Source organism: Rhinatrema bivittatum, chromosome 7, assembly GCF_901001135.1.
Source record: "Rhinatrema bivittatum chromosome 7, aRhiBiv1.1, whole genome shotgun sequence".
NCBI classification, from domain to species: domain Eukaryota; kingdom Metazoa; phylum Chordata; class Amphibia; order Gymnophiona; family Rhinatrematidae; genus Rhinatrema; species Rhinatrema bivittatum.
This window is the reverse complement of record NC_042621.1, coordinates 71,400,084-71,413,070: the sequence shown is the minus strand read 5'-3', so window position 1 is coordinate 71,413,070 and position 12,987 is coordinate 71,400,084. Positions and strand designations below refer to the sequence as shown.

Genomic DNA, 12,987 nt, shown 5'->3' with positions numbered 1-12,987 from the left:
TCTCATTCTCTCACTCTTTCTAGTGTGTCCACTCTGTTGCAGATCTTAGAATCATCCGCAAATAGACAAACTTTACCTTTTATCCCTTCCTCAATGTCGCTCAAAGACATTGAACAGAACCAGTCCCAACACCGAACCCTGCGTCACTCCACTTAACACCATTCTCTCTTCAGAGTAGTTTCCATTTACCATCACTCACTGACTTCTATCCGTCAACCAGTTTGTAATCCACACCACCATCTTGGCATTCATTCCAAAGCTTCTCATTTTGTACACAAGTCTTCTATGTGGGACCATATCAAAGGCTTTACTAATATCCAAGTAAATCACATTGAGCGCTCTTCCCTGATCCAATTCTCTAGTCACCCAATCAAAGAAATCAATCAGATTCATCTGACAGGACCTGCCCATGGTGAATCAGCGCTGTCTCGGATCGAGCAACCCACCAGATTGTAGATAGTTCACTATCCTTTTCTTCAGTCTCCATTAATTTTTTCATCACCAAGGTGAGGCTAACCAGACTAATTTCCAGCCTCCTCTCTGCTCCCACTCGTGTGAAGCGGGACTACCACTGCTCTTCTCCAGTCACTCGGCACCACTCCCGTTTCCAGGAATCTATTGAACAGGTCACTTAGCGGACCCACAGGCACATCTCTCAACTCCCTCAGTACCCTAGGATAAACTCATCAGGCCCCATGGCTTGTCCACTTTGATTTCCTAGCTCTGCCCATATATTCTCTTCCTTAAATGGGGTTTCATCAAACCCGCCCCCATCCACAGCCTTGTTAACCAGCGACGGTTCTCCTCCAGGGCCTTCCTTACTGAACATCGAACTGAAATATTTATTTACTATTTCTGCCTTTTCTTCGACTCTTTCCACACATTGATCATTTTCCCCTTTCAGTTTCACTATACCAGTTCGGACCTTTCTCTGATGTATCTGAAAAACTTTGTGTCACCTCTCTGGTAATCCTTTGTTCTGACTTTTTGCTTTTGCGATTACTTTGTCTCTCTCAGTTTAACCAGATATTCTTCCCTGTGTTCCTCTTTTTGGGATCCTTTATATATTTCTCAAACGCTGTTCTTTTTAATTTTATCAGCCACCTCCTTTGAGAACCAGATAGAAAAGTTAACAAAACAAAAATAAAAAACCTAACAAAGATTAGTTGCCTTTGTAATTGCTCATTTTAGCTTGGCCCACTGTTGTTCCATCTCTCCCATTTTCTCCCAATCTTCAAGTTCCATCTCCAGGAATTTTCCCATTTCAGCAAAGTCCGTATTTGTGAAGTTCAAAGTTCGGGTCTTCATGTGAATTCTCTGTATCCTATTTGCAATATCAAACCATACCATTTGATGATCACAGGTGCTAAGGTGGGCCCCTACCCAGACATTTGATACGCTATCCCCATTTGTGAGCAGTAAGTTGAAAATAACTCCCTCCCTCGTGGGTTCCATTACCATTTGTTTGAACAGAGCCCCTTGCAGGGCATCCACTATCTCTCCAGTCTATGTCCAGCAGAGTAAAATTTCCAACAATCAACACATCTCCCTTCCTTCCCACCTTTTGGATATCTTCAATCAGCTTTCTGTCTAGTTCTACTGTTTGAGTCGGAAGCCTGTAAGCCAGTAAAAATGGATGCACCATCTTTTTTTTTTTTAGGACTGCCCATAATGCTTCTTCTCTACCCCCATTCCTTGCAGTTCAGTTGCCTGGATATTGTTTTTAACATAAAAAGTTACTCCTTCGCACCTCAAACCCGATTTATTGCACTGTTTTTGGTTTTGCCCTTATGTTAACAAGTTCTGGTCCTTAATCGCACACAAAGCCAAGAACCTTTGGGATTCTGATATACCGTTAGTACCTGAAATTTGGCTACTGGGACTTTATGACTCTTATGTTGACTGGTTGTCTGAGCCACAGCATTTGCTGCTAGACAAACTCGCTTTGATGGCTAAGTCGACAATATTATCCTCATGGACAGTTGCTTTCCCGGATTTATTCGCCGTATGGACTCAGAAACTCCATCATCTAGTACATCTGGAGCATTTGTTGGCATACACACTTACCTCTAAACGTCTGTCCCTTTTCAAGGAGACTTGGGATCCATATCTCACCCTGTTGCCGGAAACGCTTCAGCGTCAACTGGTCCCAAAACGATTCTCTCTGCCTCATTTTCCATCGACTACGTGAGGACTTCGTGTTACTGGCAGTTCTTTGCACTCCAACCGTAGGCACTTTGACTGTGCTTCCCTGCATGTCCTGGATTTTTGGATTGTTAATGGACTCTGTCTCTAGGGTGTGTCATTATTGAGCTCTACGGGTTTACTTGCTAACTCGGAAGTTGGATGGGCATAGTACTGGTTTCCACTGGCGTATATTTGCAAGCCACGCCAGACACCCCTTTGCAGATGTCTTCTTATGTCACACCTGGCCTTGAACTCTCATATTTGACATTTCATATTTGACTTTTGGTTCTTTATGTTCCTACGTGCGTACCCTAACTATTTGGACATTATGTTGCCTGGGTGGGGGGAGGGGGGAGGGAAAAAAGGGGGGTGGGGGAGGTGGAGTGCTCATAGTTGAGGAGAAGGTGGCTACCTCTCCTTAAGAAAAAGGGTGTTATGTTCCTACGTAGATATACTACTGTCATGTTGATAGATGCAGAACTGGCTGATATATTGCATTGCATTTCAAAATTTGTATGTTTCTTTGCTGCATGTTTATGCTGTTGTGTGTTACCTTTTATTGTAGCTCAATATGACTGTTGTTACATATTTGGTTAAACACCTAAATAAACATTACTATGCAAAAAAAAAAAAAAAAAGTTACTCCTCCTCCTTTTCTGTCCTCTCTGTCCTTCCTTAACAAGTTACAGCCCGGTATAGCCGTATCCCAATCATGAGATTCCATGAACGTCTCCGTATCAGCAAAAAAATCCAAGTCCGTCTCCACCATTAGGGCTTGCAGGTTTGGGATTTTATTGCCCAAACTACGAGCATTTGTGCTCATAGCTTTCCAGTTTCTATACCCACCCACACATACAAAAATACACACACAAACTTGAGGCCTAATTTTCAAAAGCATTTCATGCTTAAAATTGGGTTTTACACTTGTAAATGTACTTTACTCATGTTAGTGGGCTTTTGAAAATTGCTACAATATATGTCATTGAATTGTCCATAGGATTTATACACGCAAGTGCACTTTACTTGAGTAAATGGCTTTTGAAAATTCCTACAGCAGTATGTTACATTTATGCACGTAACTCCTTTGAAAATTACTTCCATAGTGTTCAGGGTCAGGAAAATTGAACAGTCGCTTTTATGGAGAGAAGATATGCATGTTTGATGGGCAGTGTATGAGTGTATGAAAGGTGCAAACAGATTTTAAGAGGCTTAATTTGTATAAGGTATTGAAACAGAATTTGATTGAATAAACAAATAACTTGTTTGGTAGATAAGAGCGAGAGGTTGTTTGTTATTGTACAACTCTGGCAAATAAGACAAGGGAAGGTGGAAGGTTTCCAACATGCTGAGAAGACACTGGAAATTCACAAATGATTACATTGTATCTAGCAAATTGCTAATTAACAACAACTGAAGTCTTGAGACTCGACATATAAAGAATCAACAATAAGAGATAGAGTTCTCTTCACTAAAGTTCATGGTATCAACGCAAGAATAGTTATGAACCATAATTTCCCCTGAAGAAGCCTTTGCAGGGACACAGAAATAGCAGTGGAACCTATATGAAGAGATAAAGATATGCATGGGACTCTATACAACATACCTGTGAAACAATTACAAAGTATCCTTTCTTGTGGACTGTGGTTCAACTGTATCCCCTTTTTAATGAAGGGGCCTTTCATGTGATTCATTTGCAATTCACAAAGTATCTTTCTTGAAGTTCAACTCTATTGAAAGGGTTTTATTGTTTCATTACAAGCACTCTGTATATATTTTGACAATGTTTTATGTTGATATTTATACATGCTATAAATGCATAACAATAAAGAGAGTTTAAAAGTGGTGTAAATGAGGAATGATTGACTAGGACAATTGATTACTATATGTATGTGTTTTTGAATAGTTTTGATATTGTCAATATATAATAAAGCTTGCAATATTAAGCATCTCTCAAATCATTTAAAACATTAGAAGTGTTACCCTATTTTAGAGTTATCTGATGGATATACTATTTTAGGTATCCATATATCATTTTTATTTAAAGCCTTGATCAAATATATATAAACTGATATATAGATATTTATAAATACAGATATATAGGCTTAGCTCTGGATGTTGTCTGTTGTCTGCTGGTAGGGTGCACATGTACAGCCTCATGACCCCATCAGACTCTGCTATAGGGGAAGAGTTACGGCAGGAGGCTGGTGAGGATATGCATGCACAGTCAACTATAGTAGGCAGCTTAAGGTAGACTACAGTGAATGGCTGCTTTGGTGCACATGCAACACACATATGCACTCTGTGTAGAACAGAGCTCCTAAGAATGCCAGAGTTTGTGAGGGCTCCAGATTGCTCTTTATGTAGTTTACTACTTGCCCAGCTTTTCCAAGACCTGGATCACTATGATCGATGCCCATTGACTCTCCTGTGTGGTTTTTGCTGATGAGCCAGTCATATCTTCAGACATCTGTTGATCCCTTTCAAATCTAACACAGGATGAAAAGTGCCACTCTGCATAACATATTGATAGGAATTACTTGCAGAGGGGCCCCGCTGGACATCATTGCTGAAGGAAACCACCCCGTGGGTCTGATCTCGATCTCTTGGCCCCCTTGTCGCCTGAGCCATCCATATTCCTGATGCTGTGGTCTTACGTTTATACCTAAGGTGCTGGCTTCTAAGCCCTCGAGTGGCTGACCAATTTCCTTCTTCTGGGAGTCTTTGAAGTTTTGATTCCCCAATGCCTTGGCTAACTTCTCTAGTTCTATCCCAAAGAGACCTCCTTTAAAAGAGGAGCTTACACAAGTGTGCTTTGGATACCAAATCCACCCCCAACTATGTAGCCAGAGTTTTCTATTTGCCATGCCAGAGGCCACTGATCTGGAAGATAGTCTAATCAAACCATATAGTGTATCCACTAGGAGGGCCACCAGTGGCTCTAGGTGTGCAGTTTCCTGGCTTTGGGGAAGTTATTGGATCCAACACAGGGCTGCCCATGCTATGGAGCCCCCATAAATTGGATTGCAATAGTTCCTGTGCAGAAGGCTTGCTTCAGGATAACCTCCGTTTTCCTATCCTCAACAGGGATGTAGTCCTGCGAGGTATTGCTAAAACCAAGGCATCTACTTTTGGAATCCTCAGTAGGCTCTCCTTTTCTTCTGCAGCTACAGGGTATAATTTCCCATCATCTTGCCTCCTTTAAGACCTCTCAAAAGGGAGCCCATTCTGCCAGCACCATTTGATTTAGAATATCATGAACAGGAAAGGACCTTGAATGCTTTCTCACCTCTTGCAGGATGGGATCTCCTTCCGAGGGTACATCTGCTTTCGTGTCTGAAATCTTTAGTGCCTCCTGTACTTCCATAATGAAGGGTACAAGCTCCTCCTTGCAGAGCCTAATCTCCAAGGCATTGTCCTCCTCCAATGGGGCCTGGATTTGAATCCCACTTCCAATTATATTCCTCCTAACGCTAGCAAATCAATTCATCCTCCACTGCCTCAGGTGCTAACTTAGGGCCTGATTTACTAAGACTTTGTGTCTGTGGGGAAGATGCTTTGTAAATGAGGCACTTAGATTATAAGCTTTCTGGGGCCAGGAAATATGTACCATCCCTGAAATTGTAATTCACCTTGAACTCGGATTTGGAAAGGCAAGTAATTAAATCACCAGATCACTTACTACATTGAGCACTGGTCCCTCCTGGTCCAGACCCTGACAAAGTGATAGCAAACTTGAACAGATGTCTGGGAAAGACAGACTGGCTACATCAAAATAAGGAAATTAAATCCACAAAAGTACTGTGGGTAGGGAGAAAAGACAAAGGAACTTTGAACTCTGAGGTGGTCCTCAAAGGGTCAGTTCCTCCTTTCAGCTGTCAAGTTTGCCATCTGGGATTTGCTAGACTCCAAGCTCGCCACCCACTGAAGCTCAAATCAGTATCCAAATCAGCTTTCATTTCCTTCATCACCACCCTTCTTTGAATGCCTTGCCTTTTTGCCACATTCATCCAGGTCTGTGTAATCTCCAGCCTGAATTACTAAGACTCATGCTACATTAGAATGCCAAAAAAAAAAAAACCAACCCTCAACCAGCACCTGCAACTCAAACACAGTGCTTCTGTATGCACATAAATTTGAAAAGATCACTCCTAGTCTACGTTCTCTGCACTGATTCCTGATACTCTACAGAGGCCAATTCAGAATCTTGGTTCTCACCTTCAAGATCATTTAATCGCCCTTCCTCAGTTGCTGATTTACCCCCACATGCCCTTCAGCTCCTCACACACCTGGTCACAAGCCTGCCTATAAGCGTCTACACCTAAAGAACTGCACCTCACAGCCACCTGAGAACCTCCTCTGGTTCAGTTCCAAACCTTCACAATTGTCACATGAACACCTAAGCACTATTCCTAGCACCACTAACCCTGTGAGGGTCCTGCACAGCATTTCTCAGGCCCACCTGCAACTGCACACGTGCTCCTATACTGGCAGCCATTTGCCTCTGGGCAAGTATTCTGTCCACAAGCTACACAGAGAATCCACAAATCTGGTGCCTCGTAGTTCACAGAAAAATATTCCTAGATTGCATCCTAGGTAAGTGAGACATGCTATCAGCCACAAACACAGCACTAATAAACTGGGGATTCGAAGGACTGTAAGGAATGAGATAAGAGTGGGGAGGGCAATCTGTGATTAAAAGAGCAGGGAAAGTGAATGAGGGGAGGGAAAGGGATAAGAGGTGGTGGGGGGAGTGAGTGAGTGAGGACAGTACATGGTGCTGCTCCATTACTTCCTTTCCAGAGGAGGCAAAGAGCTGGATGTACTTCTGAATTCCCGAAATTCTTGGCCAAGGAGAGTAGGTGGTGCATATCAGTCTGTTCCCCCACACCAAAGGCAGAAGATTGCCAGCTGATTCTGGCTCAAAGAGGAGGACTATGCCTTACTAGCCAAGGAGGGAGAGGAGGAGAGATGCTAGAGAGGACAGTTTTCAGGAGGGGGCAATTAGTGGATATCAGAGTGGGAGAGCCCAAGGACCACCAGGGATGGGGAATGTGACTTGGGTGCTCTAGGACCCCTGGAGGAAGATAAGGACCCTAGGAGGAATCGGGAGGGGGGAGGGAGTGGCTGGAGGGGGACTTGGGATGGAGAACTACAATCACCAGAGTGTAGAAAGGAAAAGCACATTCTCTCCACTCTCCTCCTTACATCAGTGACTGGCTTCCATGGCCCCCAGTTGTGTTAAACCTCCAGTTGTCCTTTGCTCATCAGTGGGCAAAGAATATCTGGGGATGAAGAATCATTAGTGTAAGGAGGAGAAAGTGTGTGTTCACATGTGTGTATGAGAGTGCATTTAGGAAAGCTAGGGTAGGCGGATGGGGGCAATATTTTTCTTTTGGGTAGGTTTTTTGGGGGGTAGAATAAAGCAGTGGCCGTCTCCATCAACCCATGCCCATTCAGCCCTTCTCTTCCCCCTCATGGCTGGACCCTAAACCTAACAGTGATCTCCGAGCGGCAGCAAGAGCAGCAATAACGAAAGTCAGCCTGGGGAGCTGTAAGATGGTACAAGCTCAAAAGGCCCTGCAACAGCCCTAATCCCTCCTCATACAGGGCTTCCTATTACCACAGCCCCTATACAATACGGTCCCTGTGATAAAATATTTTACAATCTATTAAACAAAAAAGTATTTTTTACTCAGTTACACCTGTGAACAAGTGCAGTGCACCTATAATCCATAAAATATGTACACCAGTAAGGAAAAATGTGAATAAAATCCAAATTTCACTCAGTTTAAAGCTTTATATAAATAAATCCAAGTGATTCAGATACTGTCTACAACAGAAACCACACATGGAAATTCCTGCGTTTTGTGCATATCAGCAGTTATGCTTATTTGACACAAAAGAAGAAAAAAATTTTTTCACAACATGATCAGTGAACAGAATCTTTTTGCAATGGCTGGAACAAGCTAATAAATTTTTTTTTAATATTTTAATTCTATAAAACAACAAATGCAAGACAAAAATATATTTGCTGTATGTTTACCATCTAGCCACTGATCTAACACAGAAAAAAAAGTTCATTTTGATAAAAGGTAATTAATGTAGATGCATTCTAAATGTGCAAGTAAAACATCAGATCAGGGCCCACATTTCTACATACTACTTTATCACCAAACATCTTACAGTGACCACAATGTTGGCAAGCACGCCTGGTTTCCTATTTTCTCTGGTAAAAAGAAACTGAAAACACCAACACTACTCACTCAGACTCTTCAGAAGTGTGTTAACTGAAATAAAAAAACAGACACTTACATTGCACTTACAAAAAGCATCTTCATGTCAAAAGGAATCAAAATAGCTACATCTAGAAATACAGCACTACGCACACAACTCAATCTAATCTTTGGTTCTCTATTTCTGCTTGTGAAAGCCAGGGGATCCGTGGCAACGGACATCTAAAAGGCCTCAGTCACATCCTAAGCACAAGAGAGTCTAATCTGTATATAGTGACAACCGCAGCAGAGTCCTTTGGTTCCCCTTAATATATAGAGTGGTTTAACATGCAAAATGATAGGCTGGAAATGAACTGTTTATAAAGAGGAGTCTTAAAAAAACAAAACAAAAAACAGAGAGCCAAATTCCACTGAACAGTCAAGCTGCAGTGGTATATTTCCCAATACGAACCCATAAACGATCAAAACCACAGAAAAGGAAAAGTTTCTTTTCCATTATCTGGTAAGACCTCAGCCGTTCCACAGCATTAGTCTGGCACGTATCCAGGTGTTTGACTAATGTTTCAGACACCACCGAGTAATTTCAAATAGGACCACAATGTGGAGGAAAAATTGAGTTATTTGGTCACAAAAAAAATAAATTGTGATCATCTCATCAAGCATAAACAAAATCATCACCAGATCTTTCACAGTTATTCGACAGTGCATTGTATCTTGTCAACTACAAGAATATAAGTTTAGTTTGATAGGTAAACAGGCTTCTCCTTACAAGTCTGCAAACAAGTTCAAACGTGAAGGGACCAAGTTATCTTAGCTCAGTCTTTAATGGTCATATGCTTTTTTAAAATGTTTTTCATGTACTTTCACATCTAGATAGACATGGTATGGACTAACAGTCAATTGAAACATAACGATTCTATAAGTGAAACTATATGAAAAAGAAACAGTATATTCTGAACAACAAATCTGTTCAGATATTCTGCACATTAGAGCAGTTTTTAAAAGTAATTTGTGCCAAAAAAAGAAAAGAAAAGGACTGATAGGATTAAATCTTCAGCCACCAAATATGCAGCCTAGATGACAGGTAAGAGCAATCATAACTTGAAAAGCACACTATATTTAAAATGTTATTTTGCTGTGTTACCATACTATTTTGCAGCTCCTTCACTACAATTAAAATCAGCAAAGCAATAATTAGTTTCAACCCCAGCTCTAACAAGCAAAAATACTTGATTCTGTTTTCAAGCAGAGTGCACCAAGAACAATCACATACACAGGGATATGCTACGTAGCAGTATATGTTCTTCTGAGTGGAAATCAAATTCCAACAAACCTTCCATGAATAATTTTCAAATAGAATGTGCATTTAGCATAATTGTAACTGTACACCAATTTGTACTAGTTTTCCTCTCCATGAGTATAAATTCCTGTCTTAACTTAGCTAGTGATTTCGGAATCATTCATTTCATCCTGTGCTCCCATGCAGCCCGATTTATCTGTGCTAAGACCAGAAAATGGAGGAACCTGGTAAGTAAATCCAAAAGACAGCCCCTGGCATTGTATTCTCCCCACCCCCTGGCACAGAAAGGAGAAAAAAAAAATATCCGTGCTTTGCGTGGTACCTTCCACAAACAGCAAACAGGACCTGCTCACTAAATATTATTACACTTTTCAGAAGGTGCCCGGCAATGAGAGTAACGTGATCATAGGCTGCTAACTAGATTGACAATGAAAAGCCTTCGTTTTCTGATCGCCCTACAAAAACCACTCACCTATCAAACCCTACCCAGTGAGATGAACTGATTCCTATTAAACCGGTTTACCTGATATGGAACTCTAATCTGTCAACATTTACATTATAATGAGAATATAAACACATACATCACTTTGGCTGACATCCTTCTGGCATTTTATCAAAAGACACAGCAGCCTAACTTTACAAAAGGGTCTGAAGTTCTCTGCCTCCTTAATGCCCTTTTTCAATCAACCAGAGACAGGGAAAAAAAAAAAAGCAGTTAAACAGGTGGTGCCAGTGTGTTAAACTTCCCAGTGCAAAACAGCCTATCCCAGTTCAGTAAAGGCACCACATTTTCAGTCCCTTGGCTAAGAGAGTCATGCATGGCCATGTCTTGGCTTTCTCCCTGCCCCCCCCCCCCCCCTTTGGGCAGAAACTGATGCCAAAAAAAAAAAGCCTTTAACCCAGGACAGACGGGGTATTAGGTAAGGAAATGAGGAAAGCCTGGTGGCACATGGCATCTCTTTCAGGCTGTGTAGGCTGAGCTGCCAGAAATGATATGGAGGGAGGAACTGTTACTGTAGCCCATTTGATGTAAAAAAAAAAAAAAAAAAGGGAAGGGGGGGGGGGTAAGTGTGATTGACTCAACACTGTTTCAGCAAAGAGTGCTAAAATTCTCAGTAAGAAGGCCAGGGACAGGAAACAGTAACATCTCCTCCTCCCCATGACTGCATGGATGCCTATTTTAAAGCAGCCAGAATAGTACTGGCATGAAAATATATTTTGGGCTTTCCAGAAAATAAAAAGCACCGTTTACATTCCATTTCTGCCCCCCCCTTTCTACAATCTCATTTTAAAACTAATACCCTAGGTGGCAAGCAAGAGATTTTCAGTAATGCAGTACCAACCCCAGTTATTTAATTTTTTGTTTGTTTTTTTGTTGGGATGTTAGTTTGTTGGGACTGTTTTGTTGATGTTGTTGCTGTTTTGTTTGTTCCATCAAGATGTTATATTTTCTGCACACAAATCAAAAAGAAATATTACAAACACCCACACCGTCTTGTTAACCTCTAAAGCAACTTTAGACTTTCTGTAGGAAGAGGTGAAAGAAGATGGAGGTTCGTCCTTTCTTTCACAACTCTGGCAGATCAAAGTAAGGCAGCTGCTGCTTTGCTGATGTACAGTTATTTGGAAATCATCTCTTAACTTAGCCCAAGCCAGCAAGTTGTTTTCTTGGGCAAATTCCGAAAACCTTTGCCTTTCAGGCAAAAAGCGAGTGCCATTTGAGCCAAGAAGCCACAGTCTACTAAAATGAACTGTTATTCCACATTTTGATGCCCCAGCAAGGTTGCACACATTTAAGGAAGTGATTTACATTATTAAACAGGCAAGACAGATGTGCCCAGCGCTAGAAAAATCCATGGTTATTTCCCCCCCCCCCCCCCCAGGTCGGAGGCGTTAAATGTCTCCACCATATCCCCACCTTGCGTGCACCAGCTAAAGGAGGAGGCACTAAAAACGCCTTCTTGCTGATGAAGCAGCTCCAAAAAAAAAAAAAAAAACAACCCTCAGGGGTTTACAAACTCCGAGATAGTGCTAAGCCTAGTCACCAATTTCTGAAAAGTCAGCTACACAAAAATCCCCGTTATTTGTAATTGTACTTAAAAGGAAACAATGCAATTGGGGAATAAAAAAAAAAAGTTGCAGGCAGACTCGGGACCACTTGTGCCAACAACTGGGTAACGGTATCCGGAGCCCGTACAATCCGAGGGACGAAAGGTGCGCGAAGACGATGAAAAGCGGAACACGACAGAGCCGAAGCACTCGGAGGACGCCGGAACGGGGGGGAGGGGGAAAGAAAAAACAAACCGTCGGCGCGGCCGTGACTGGCACTTACCTGCAGCCTCGCGCGCGGGGCCGCCTGAAACCGCAGGGATGCGCCCGCCGGGGAGTTTGAAAATCACTTCTCGCTCTACTGGAACGTTCCTCAAGAAAAAGTTTGCCGGGGGGGGGACGTGTGTGTGTGTGTGTGGAAAAAAAGAGGCGAAGGTGCAGGCTAAGCCCGGGGGAGGAAGGTAAAGGCTCGTGCCGCTTTGATTTCCTCGCCTCTCTTTAAGTCACTTCTCCTTGCCGAGCAGCTCTCAGACACAGGGTGAGGTTGGGACTGAAAGCCAACACGGAAACGCGGGCGAGTCAAGTCTAGCGCGGAGGAACAGGCGCGCGCACGCGCGCGCGTTCCACCGGCTATGCCGCGCGCCTACTATTGCCTGTTCTTTCCTCCCCCCGACCCGGAAGCGCGCGACCTAAGCCCCGACTGCCCTCGCATTACCAGCGAGCCGTTCGTCCATCCTTCACCTTGCCGCTGCAAAGCGCTGCCTGAGAGCAACACCCTATCCCCCTCCCGAGCTGCTAGTGTTGCCTTAACCCTCAGGCGGCACCGAACACGCTTTGTCTTTTGGCGTTTTCCTTCCACACTAACACCATTTATATTTCAGATTGGGATAACTGTATCGGCATGACAGGTTTACATGTGCTGTCAAAGTAAGACGTGCCGATGCAATAAAGTGCGCCCAGCCTAGCGCACATCTTAACGAGCGGTTGGATGCGCATCCATAACCACCGATGCAATAAGGGGATCAGCGCTTCCAAAACATTGTCCAAAGGCGTAGCTAATAGCACTCATCACATGTATATTTATTTATTTATTTAAAAGTATTTGTATACCGTTTTTACAAACAATGCTATTTGAAGAAGCTATTAGCTATTATCCCGCAATGCAAAAAAAAATCCCCTTGTGCCGGAAGCACCCTTTTTAACCTGGAGCATCCGTAA

General features: G+C 42.6%; 1 protein-coding gene across 4 annotated transcripts in view; it reads right to left on the bottom strand.

Moving 5' to 3' along the window:
- ADCY7 (adenylate cyclase 7) overlaps positions 1-12,460 on the bottom strand; it is a 331,521-nt gene extending 319,061 nt beyond the window's left edge. For 2 of the 4 annotated variants that reach the window (XM_029608514.1, XM_029608515.1), the window contains exon 1: positions 12,053-12,459. The gene's annotated coding sequence lies outside the window, so the exon portion shown is untranslated. Of the gene's footprint in view, positions 1-12,052 lie in introns of all 4 variants that reach the window. The other 2 variants (XM_029608517.1, XM_029608516.1) reach the window with 2 other exon arrangements.
- Positions 12,461-12,987: the final 527 nt, after the last annotated feature.